The sequence below is a fragment of the Rhipicephalus sanguineus genome, chromosome 8 (genome assembly GCF_013339695.2).
Source record: "Rhipicephalus sanguineus isolate Rsan-2018 chromosome 8, BIME_Rsan_1.4, whole genome shotgun sequence".
NCBI lineage: Eukaryota > Metazoa > Arthropoda > Arachnida > Ixodida > Ixodidae > Rhipicephalus > Rhipicephalus sanguineus.
The window spans coordinates 112,902,477-112,913,769 of record NC_051183.1 but is presented as its reverse complement, the minus strand read 5'-3'; the positions used below and the strand labels follow the sequence as shown (position 1 = coordinate 112,913,769).

The following is an 11,293-nucleotide window of genomic DNA, read 5'->3' as shown; positions in this document are numbered from 1 at the left end:
CAGTATTCAGACTGATGGCTCCCCTTTTATTCAACCCCGCTCCCATATCACGTGCCTCCGCAGAGCGCAAGATCATCGAGGAAAACGTCTCGACTTGCTACGTCGAAACATCATACGTCCTTCCTCGATTCCCTGTCATCCCCAGTTGTTCTAGTACAAAGAAAGATGGAACAGTTCGTTTCTGCGTCCGATTGCCGTGCACTAAACAAATAACGCGCACAGATGTTTGTCCTCTGCCACGGATCGACGACGCACTAGATTCGTCGCACGGCACCGAGTATTTTTCTAGCCTTGACCTCAGATCAGGCTACTGGCAAATACCGATGTCGGAGTCTGATAAAGAGAAGACCGCCTTTTCCACCCCAGATGGCCTCTACGAGTTTAATGTGATTACTTTTGGGCTTTGTAATGCGCCCGTTACCTTCGAACGCATGAGAGACATCGTGCTGCATGGTCTGAAATGGAAAACATGTATCTGCTATCTCGACGACATAGTAGTGTTTTCATCCACGTTCTCGCAACATCTGCGACGCCTTGAGGAAGTTCTCACCTGCCTCGCAATAGCCGGCCTACAGCTCAATACGAAAAATGTAGCTTTGCAAGCAAGACAATTAAGGTTCTCGGCCACTTATCAGCAAAGAAGGCATTCGGCCGGACCCTGAGAAGCTTGCCGCCGTTCTCAACTTTCCCCGGCGACAGCGTCAAAAAGACCTGCGCAGCTTTCTTGGGTTGGCTTCTTACTTCCGGCGCTTAATACGGGATTTCGCAGCACTTGCGTCTCCGCTCCATCAACTCCTCGCAAGTAACGCGCCCTTCGTTTGGTCCGAAGACTGCGAGAGTTCTTTCCTGGCGTTAAAGCAAGCCCTTACGTCCGATCCGGCACTGTGCCACTTCGATCCCGACGCACTCACCATCATTCACACTGACGCTAGCAGTCATGGTTTAGGTGCAGTTCTCCTACAGCGTGACAACATATCGCGCGAACGCGTCGTTGCTTACGTTAGTCGTGCTCTTACCGTTGCAGAAAAGAACTACACCATCACCGAGCAGGAGTGCCTTGCTGTTGTTTGGGCAGTACAAAAATTTCGCCCATATCTCCACGGCCGCCCCTTTACAGTCGTTACCGACCATAACGCACTGCGCTGGCTTTCATCACTGAAAAAGTTATCGGGTCGCCTTGGTCGCTGGGTGCATCGCTTGCAGGAGTACGATTTTGATGTCACCTACAGCTCTGGAAAGAAACACCAAGACGCCGATGCCTTATCACGCTGCCCTCTGCCCAGCGAAGATAACCCACCATCGTCGCTCCAAAACGACACCGCCTTTCCAGTCGCAGCGCTAAGTTGGCTGTCATCCGGCACCCCATCCGTCCTCGTTTCGCACCAACGTGTCGACCCTTACTGCCGCACTATTGTTGAACGCATCAACAGCTCTTCTCCTCCTCCAAACGCCCGACTCCGTCTACAACTTAGACAATTCAAGCTTAACGTTGGTGCTTTATATCGCTATGTTTACCACCCTGATGGAAACAAATGGGTCCCAGTCGTACCACGTTCTCTCCAACGTGAGGTTCTGGAAGCTTTCGACGATCATCGAACCGCCAGTCATCTAGGCTATCATAAAACTTACGACAAAATACGAAGTCGCTGCTCCTGGCCTGGCCATTCTTCAGCCGTGGCCAAGTATGTCGCCTCCTGTGTACGTTGCCAACGGCGAAAGCGACCAACGACTGCTCCTGCTGGCTTAATGAAACCACTTCCTTGTCCCACCTTGCCTGTTGAAGTCGTCGGAATAGACTTGTACGGCCCTCTTCCTACAACATCGAATGGGAATCGTTGGATTGTCACGGCCGTTGACCATCTGACCCGCTACGCGGAAACAGCCTCTCTACAATCTGCGACTGCCACTGAAGTCGCCAATTTCTTTCTGCGCAACATCTTTTTACGCCATGAAGCACCACGCGCTCTCCTCAGCGATCGCGGCAATGTCTTTCTGTCTTCTATTTTTGACCGAGTTTTGCGTGCCTCCAACACCATTCACAAGACAACTTCTAGTTACCATCCGCAGACAAACGGATTGACAGAACGCTTTCATCGGATCCTCTCGGACATGATCTCAATGTACATCCACCCCGACCACACGAACTGGGATGCAATCCTGCCCTTCTTGACATTCGCTTACAATACGGCGACGCAACGCACAACTGGTTTTTCTCCATTTTTCCTCGTCCATGGCCGCTGCCCGAGTTTCGCTCTGGACGTCTCGTTCCTTTCGGCACCTGCACCCTCAACAGCTCCTTTGTCTGAACAATGTTTGTTTCGCCTCGCACACTGCCGTCACCTGGCCCCGTGTTAACACCGGCCTTTCCCAGGAAACTCGAAAGCCTCGCTCTGACTCGTCTCGGCGTGTTGTGACTTTTTACCCTGGAGACGAACTTCTTCTCTGGACTCCACTGCGCTTTCCCGGCTTATGCGACAAGTTCACCAGTCGTTTTATCGGACCGTACGCGGTCGTCGAACAGACATCCCCATTTAATTACCGCGTGTGCCCTCTTAGCACTCCATCTGATCACCGTTGCCGTGGGACAGAGATAGTGCATGTATCTCGTTTAAAGCCTTATACCCGACGCATTTCATAATACTCTCAGGCGGCCAGGCGGCCGCTTCCATCGCGCGAGGGAATTAGTGTGAGCGCAAAAAGTGAATGACGTACTCTTCCTCCTCTTTACATATCATCATCGCTTGTGCATCTTCGTCATCTTTATATATCGTCATCAATGTGAGTTCGGCTCGAGCACGGCTGAATAAAGCGGTTCGTCATAATATTTCTGTATATTTCTGTATATATTTCGTGACAAACCAGTGAACGTACACAAGTGTAGAAAGCATGGGAGCTATATTTGTTTTTGGGCTGCACATCCGTGTGCTTTTGATCCTGTTAAATCTGTAACAAAGGAATATCAGTAGCACCTCTTAAATGGAAAACAGTCCCCGAGAAACAAATTTTGCATCGGTTTATGCACCCATGTCAATTACGCACGTTTCTCTTGTCAGCAAAATGCCATTTCGCATTACTATTTGTTTAATGAGGAAAATCGGCTTCTCTAGCAATTCGCAAGGGTAGATGGTCGCTGCGTGGACATTTCTTTCACCTTGTGTTCGCAGTACACCTGCAGACACAAAAGGAGCCACTATGTATTGCAAGTCATGGTGTATGAAAAAGAGGAGGTTTATAACTGGAGCCCTTCGTCCACGTAGAACTGAAATTTTGTTCTGGTAATAGGTTATTGCTGTTGTATACTATAGGTTGCATTCTACATATTTCACGAAGCATGTTGACGATGTTGTCTCTGTTTTCGAACTATTGTGGCAGCCTGTTTTATATTGTTTTGCTTTTTTTGCTGTTGATGCATAGTTTTAGCCAATGTTTACAATAGTCTTTGCTATTTTTACTATTATATATGTCACTGCTCCTGTGCCTATGTATGGGTGAATAGAGCTTAATTAGAGTGAGTTAATCTGCATTTAGTCGTTTCAATGTAGACAGTGTATGCATAACTAATCCCAACAAAATTTATTGTAGTTAGTACTCGAGCAGTTAGGAAGAGTCTCTACTATGTTCATCTTAACCAGCACACTTCCTCCAGCACATTGTATACTCAAAACGCGAATTTGGATAGCTGAAATGTTTATAATACTAGAAAAAGAAGAATATTCGTGACTTCATGATAATCCAGGTAATAAATAAAAGACCTACTTATGAAGCAACGCGAAGCTGGGACGCGCAAGTAGTTCTTTTCTCTCACACGGCTCGAAATTGAAAATATACTAGCACTTCTGGGGATTTTATGCCACTGAGAAGCGCGCGAACTTTTAACGCCTTTGAGTCACTCAGTGCTACGGCGCTGAGGGCCTCCTTAAGAAAAAAACATTTTGACGCTTACACACTCTAACACACGGTTTCTTTCACGTGTGTTAAGTACCAAAACAATTGCTATAAATACCAAACATTAGCCCAAAGGTTTCCCCAGGCACTGTACACATCTGAAAATAGAATGTCATGGAACAAAAACACTTTCTTTAGATTTTTATTTAAATTGTGTCGTGAAACTGTGCTGTGACGTGTCGACGGAACTGTCTCGAAGCTCAAGGTTGAAGGGCACACCACAGCGTTTGTAAATGGCAGAATATCGCCATACTGGCTGGCCCATAGACTCGAAACACATCTTCGTCCAGTCTGTACAAAATAGTGCGATTCTGTAAAAAGAAAACACAAAAAGCAGCGAGTTATCCGCCACATGTAGCACACGCATGGTCACGTCAGTGGAGCCGGTCCACGCGGATCCCGGCCGGCCGCTGCCCTCGCTTTCACTCTCATATCGCTTTCAACCCCCAAACAATGAAACACAAAAGGCCAGAAGGAAGCGCGGGAGAACAGCTCGCGTCGGTGGTATAGTGGTTAGCATAGCTGCCTTCCAAGCAGTTGACCCGGGTTCGATTCCCGGCCGACGCACGTTTTTTTTTCTGAAATCTGGCTGTCCGTTCTTTTTTTTTTTTGGCAACCTTCCTTTGTGGGCGTTGTGCCGCTAATGTAAGCTGAATAAATTAAATTTTTGATCTATTTTCCACCAAGAGAAAGCGGACATTCGCGAATACTTTTATTTTCCACGTGCTAATTCCCGCGTCTGAGCTCTGACAGGGGACGGCACTTGCGCACTGTTCTACTGGCGCTGCTGAATAAATAATCACCGACATTACTTTTGTGTCTTTTTATCGCGATGGAAGCTTGTCTTAAGGCTCAATAACTGGTGTGCATGTCTTCACAGTTCTGTTTCGATCAAACACCCAATCACGCTTATGCTTGTGGCCTACGTACTCGAAAAGACCCGAAAAGGCTACCTGAAAAGAAAGACAGAAAAGAGGACCTGCGTCGTTAGTAGTATTCTTTTCGGGCCTTTTCAAGAGTATGTCCCAACGGACTCCCCAAACTTTCCGTAGTGCTGCTTATATCCTCTCAACATTTGTCCGAAAATCAATCCGTTCACAGTCTGTCCCGTTCGCACATTATTGAGGATTGACTGGCACTAATTCAAGTTCATGTTCATGGGGAGAAATACACATTATGATGCAGTTCCTTCGATTACTCACCTTGAATACTATTTGAGATACTCTTTAAATAATTCATGTGAATTGTTTATGATTTGTACACCTTGGGAAATAGAGAAAGCTCGCTGTCATGGTACCGTGTTTAATGTTTATTGAAGCGTCGCTTCAATAAACGTTGGTTGTTAGCATAGCGCTCGCCTTGCTTGCGTTTCGTTGATCCTCGCATGTCTTGTTTTTTTAGCACGCAACTTCGAATATACCTGCAGGTTATTATTACCATTTCGCCCAACTATCGGTCGTTTTGTGCGCTCCAACTCCCTGGGACTAACATACCGTTGTGTGTAACGTACACTGGCACCTACCGAGACATTATTATCACTTTATGTACGGCTGCGCTAATTTGCACTCATAATCATGTTGTACCAACACGCCCAATCCTAGAGTCTTCACTTCATGTATATATTGTGTAAGGAGCACAGAAGAATGTCCTTATGAGTGAATCCGTCGTAACAGAATGGCCGGGTGGTCTAGTTGGTGCTGCATATGCATATGAAATGAAGCAAACGCTTGTGGTGTGGTGTGATGGGGCGTGTGTTTGCCTTCTTCATGACGCAAACGGTTGTTGTCATCCGTTTGTAGACCTGTGTTCGTGTTCAAACAATTTCTTTTTACTTTTTTCTAGCTTTTACCAAGTCTTCGTCATTTTGTTTCTTTAGTTTCCTATCTTTTTTTCCTTTTTTTATCTCTTACATCCCTTTCCTCTATCTCTTCCTTCCTCCCGAAAGAGTAAGTAAGCGTAGTGCACCTTTAGGTGGCAGTTGTCAGCCTGCTTTCTGCCTATTTCCTCTATGTCCTTGTGTGTTTCCGCTTGGAAGTCGAATAATAATGATAATAACGCGTCTCTCTATTGCCGCTGTAAGATTTTATACGAATATGTGTGGCTCGGCCAACCTATGATAACGACACTCAGATTCAAGCAAAAGAAATCCCATCAGTGAAGGAACCACGCAAGGTAAATGCCTTTTCTTTGAACTGATGCAGTTGTATGTTCTGGAAATAACCTACGTCTTCTCTGGACCGAAATAAAGTTTGCATTATCATCATAGGCTAAATAACGGCCTGACGCAATGTCTCCTCTCGCAGGAGACTTTTCAAAACAATCAAATTTCGTCGCTTTATTGTCACGGGAAGTTCTGGTCTCACTTAATATAGCGGCCTCATTTTCTGCAAGTAGGGTGCGGTCAGTTTGGCTATCGGCCGTGGAATTCTGTGATAAACATATCAAATTAAATGCATATTTTGGCATTTAAAAAATTGGGTATGGTATAGATGGCGACAGCTTACAACTTTCAGATATAGAAGAGGACGCAAAACTCAACAAATAAAATTTCAATTAACGAGGTTTCGTTAATACACGGCTTAACTCTCACTTCACCTTTGTTAAAATATTTCCACCTCGAAGTAGAGTCCGTGTGGGACGACGACAAGAGCGTGACTGTCACAGTACTTTTCTAAATCTGTATTGTCTAAAAAAACAGCCTGTATTGTGCACAGGCGTCGTGAGCGCAACATGTCCTTGCGCAATTGCTTCATAAGAGATCTTCCTTTGCAGCACATCTGTTTGCTTCAGTAGACGATGCGTAACAGTGAGTCATCGAAGTTTCCTGCGTCCAATGTGCATGCACGCACAAATCAAGGAACGTGAGAACGTGTGATACGTCATTCTAGCGAGCACAATCGTGTTGTGCGAAGCGCTACTTGCTTGGCTAGAGCAGCCGCTGCTGTACCGAATTCAAAGAAAGCTCCAACAAACACCATTTCCTAAAGAAATGCGTGGGAAGAAATATGTTACAGCTCTAACGTTAACTAAATTTTCGAATGCGGTTCCATCCGCTGAGCCCAAAAAAACAAGAGTGGAATTCACAAAGTTTTCCTTTAGAAAACGTTCTTCGCTCCTGGGTAGCCAGAATCGCTAATCACATGGCAACCACCTGCATTGTATTCAATGTTCTCGTACGAGCAATTCTAGCATGATATGACTATATTTTAACACGAGCTCTGATTCGAGGTATGTAGCTGCTACTTTGTAGTCCTAACTGCGACAGCAAAGATAATTTACATTCGTGCGTAACGACTGACGTTGAATATTTTAGGTTAGAGTTTCATGGAAATTACTGATAATGAATGATTGACCGAGGGAACCCCCTCAGCCCCCTCGTCTATATCAAGTTCATTGCTTGGTCCAACGCACAGAATATCCATCAATTTGTCTCACAACCCAGATAAAACGTAAAATTTTATTAACCGGAATTTCTGAAAATGACTTAAAACGTTGCACTGAATCGACGGAACTTTCCTTTCTTTTGTCCTTTTGAATGCTTCCTTGCGGCTGGAGAATAAAATGGCGTCAAGCTCGGCTTCCAAAAAGACAGGGATTCAGGGGAGGATGCAGGCTTAAATAGATGAAAAATTCCCTGAGCGGGGAATGTCGCAGTAGCCAATGCTTACACACTGTGGACTTGTCTTCGTCGAGGCAGCAACCTACGAATGCAGCAAGGCAGCTGCCTCGACAGCGGCAAGTTTACTTGTCCAAACGTTGGCTCAAGGGACATTGCTCGTTCGAACATTTTCTTCGTGGTGGCTGGCTTGCCACTTTTGGAAGTTATTAAAATGTGAGTGAAACCAAAGCCGAAGTGCACGCGCCAGAGATCGGCATAAAAACCTTTGCTTGTGAAGTTCCATGCAGGCTTTGCCGTCAGAATGTATTCGAAAGATGGTTAGTTCGTAGCTTTTATACAAGTAAAGATAATACGCGACAGCTATGCAAGATAGACATGAAATATGAAGGTTTTATAGAATACACATGTAAAATTGCGGACGGGCACGACTTATGTACGTGGAGGCAAACGTGGTAAAACCAAGTTTGTGGAGAGATAACTCGGTCTTTCTTGTTGTGAGAAAGGACGAGGCCACTTACGTGCAGGCATTTCCCTTTCAGTAGCACTGATATTTCGGCGAGTTGGTAAGGGTTCTTGATTAACAAACGCCGCAAGGAAAGCACACGCGACACTGACGATGAAGAAGACACGGATAGAAGCGCCGGACTCTAATCTTTCGGCCTGCAGAAAAAAAAAATTGTATTTGAATAAGCCTTTCGCATGCTACAAACGAGATCGTACCTATCACGGGGCCGACTGAGCCATTACAACATAGACATCACTCCCCAATGCCCAGATTGCACAGAACTTTATTGTTCACTCTCGCACATGCTACGGCAATGTCCCGCGTTACCCGCGTTAATGCACGGAGCTCAGCGTCAGCTTAACAATATATCCGTTCCTTAAATCGCACCTCCCGCCGTGGTTATTCAGGAGTCCACGAAGATGAAATGTACATCTCAAAGGTGACGTTTCTGCGCAGTACCTAAAACAAGAAATGCCAGATTTAACGTAAGATTTAAAATAAAGAAATCGCTAATCAAATAAAGGAATTTCATAAAACAAAACAGGGACATTAATAACATTCGATAAGGTCATTTGTATCTTGACTTTTCTGGTGTTGGAGAGTAAACGTGGTTGGCGTGAGGCTCTTTATTGTTCAAGATGTCAGCTGACCTGCCGTTTCATTGGCTTTGTGTGTCACATAGGTGTGAGGGTTGAAGTGTCCATTTTTCGTTCATATTTTCTAATAAATATTTAGTTGCGAGTCAGCGCTGTGATTTGTCTCCTCTTTTCTTGTGTACACGTCGTCGTTGCGCTAAGTTAAACATGTTCAAGCATCGTTTGTATTTCTTGTTTACGAAACTTTCCCCGCCAGTTTCCTTTACTGTCTGCTGTAACCATGGCAACTGTGACTCAAAGCCAAGCATGGCGAAGTACTCTGAGATTGTCTTCGTGAATTTCGACTCTTGCGTTAGCCTTAATACCACATTTGAGTCTGTAGTCGCCGTGCTTGTTACAGTGTTTGAGGTAAACGCCAAGGCTTCATTTGGCATCTTGTTTCAACGAAATAAAAGCGTGTAGCTCACATGGTGTTTAACTGTGGGGGTCATTGCATGTGTTGCCGTTACGTTCACGCCAAGGAGACGCACCCGGCTAAAGACACGGTCACTAAAGGCTTTATGTGAGATTGTTTCGCGCTTTGAGAACTTGCACTGGCGCTGCCACGACCCTTCAGCCCTTGAACATTGGACATTATTGAACATTTTTATTTGTAGTACATTATTATTGCATCGTCCCAGTAGTCAATACAGCAGGGGGGGGGGGCACTGTTGCTGGAAGAGGGGGCGCTACCCTCTATGTATGTTTGTGTCGTGTGCGTGCGTGCGAATATATATATATATGTAGAGAGAGAGAGATAGAGAGAGAGACGTAGATTGTGAACGGGTTGTCTTCGGTTGCCGTAAGACAAATAGGAAAGGGATATACGCTTCTAAAAACAGTTTATTTCTGAACGCTTCGATCAGTGACCGATCTTTATCAAGGCAAAATTTACGGGGCTTCGATGAGCTTTTATAGCATCGTCCTCCGAGCAGGTAGAGAGCAAAAAAATGAAAATAAAAAATGTGAAAATAGAAAAATCAATGAGTAGCCAAAAGACCACGCGTATACACTCAGACTTACAAAGAACACGTGCGTCCTCGAGAAAATAAAAGGAAAACATATAAATGTGTATATAGATAATCCCGGTGGACACAAACAGTAAGTACATTTCTTTCCTCCATTGTCAAGCCCCATCTCCCCACTCATTTGTTCGTGAAGCATACTGAGCGGGGAAGGCTTCAAAAGAAGGGATAAGCGTTTAAAAAGATTGAACGGACCATAAGCTTCACGAGAGTTCCCCAGTGTAATTTGTTTTAAAGAAATTATCACTCTGTATTACATGCAGCAAAACGCATGTTCGACAAAAGCATGAATTCCAAATATGATATCGTGAGGTATGATGCAACGCCACTAACAACAAGAGATTTTTTTTCACTCAATAATAATTTTAGCAGCGCCACTTCAGTTATGATCACGATCCATGCAATCGAAAGTTCCTGCGTCGCAGCGACATTATGTAACGCGCATCATTTCGCGGTTTGTAGACGATTACCTCGCAAGGCGTTCGTGCATCGAGCGTGGGACTCTCGCGACGAGCACTTCAACCTAGCACATATTTCTGGGCTGGTGGAAGTGAATTCCGTTAAGACGACGCAACTGCCCCAATAGGCACACGTCACATATTCACACACGCTGACCAGAATTATCTTCTTATAATGCACAGACCGTGCATATTCTCCACACCAGCTTTGTTTACTCTCGCAGTGTGTTGCGCTAACGGGTTATGTTGGTCGCTTTTTTAACACGAAAGTATTTAATGTCGCGGTCCACCAAGACTTCAGTGACGTAGTTCCGTCACGGAAATGACGTTGAAAAAATGTACACCATCAGATGAAAGAAAAAAAACTTCCATCAACGGGCATCGAACCCACGATGGCTCGGTCCGCAAGAACAGATGCCGGGCACGCTATCCACTGCGACACAGTCACATACTCTAGAGGCTTTACAAACGCCCCTTTTATGTTTACCCCTCTCCCGGTCGGCGGGGTGGTGTTGCCCTCTGGGAGCGGTAAAGTAAAGTGATTCGTCATTACTGTGGTTCTACGATTAACATCATGCAACGCGTTACACGTCCGTCCCATTCGGCGCATTTTCGATAGAAGTTCAATTTTGTCAATGCCTTAACGCACCGTGAGGTGGCGATCTTAGCGCAAGCGTCGTAAAAGCGTCGGCCTCGCTCATAGCATCACGCTAATGCAAACCAAAAATAGCTCTGGGACGCGCGCCTGCCTCACCTGGCTGTAACACCGCGTTCCCCCCTCACGCACTCGCCCCGAGAAAAATCGCGCCCGGCTACGGGGGCGGCAAGACGCGCTTTGCGTTTCCCTCTAGTCAAGACGTAGTGTTCTATCACATTTTAACATGCCGCGGTATGGCGACCAAGTTCTGCGTCCAATATGCGACGCTCTTCTGGCTATCACACCTCGTTCTCTGATTACGTTTTCACCGTTAACTACTACAGCTACAACAAGGTTTTGTTTAATCATTTAACATGGACGTTAGTCACCGGGATGGAGATGTACCACCAATCGTCAAAGTGGGTGCATGCACGGTAAACGGTGCTATAGCTGCCAGACATCGATATAC

General features: G+C 45.5%; 1 non-coding gene across 1 annotated transcript; it reads left to right on the top strand.

The window, feature by feature from the left end:
* The first annotated feature begins 4,440 nt into the window (after positions 1–4,440).
* Trnag-ucc (transfer RNA glycine (anticodon UCC)) lies at positions 4,441–4,512 on the top strand. The gene has a single exon. It is a non-coding gene; the product is annotated as a tRNA-Gly (tRNA).
* The last annotated feature ends 6,781 nt before the right edge of the window (positions 4,513–11,293 follow it).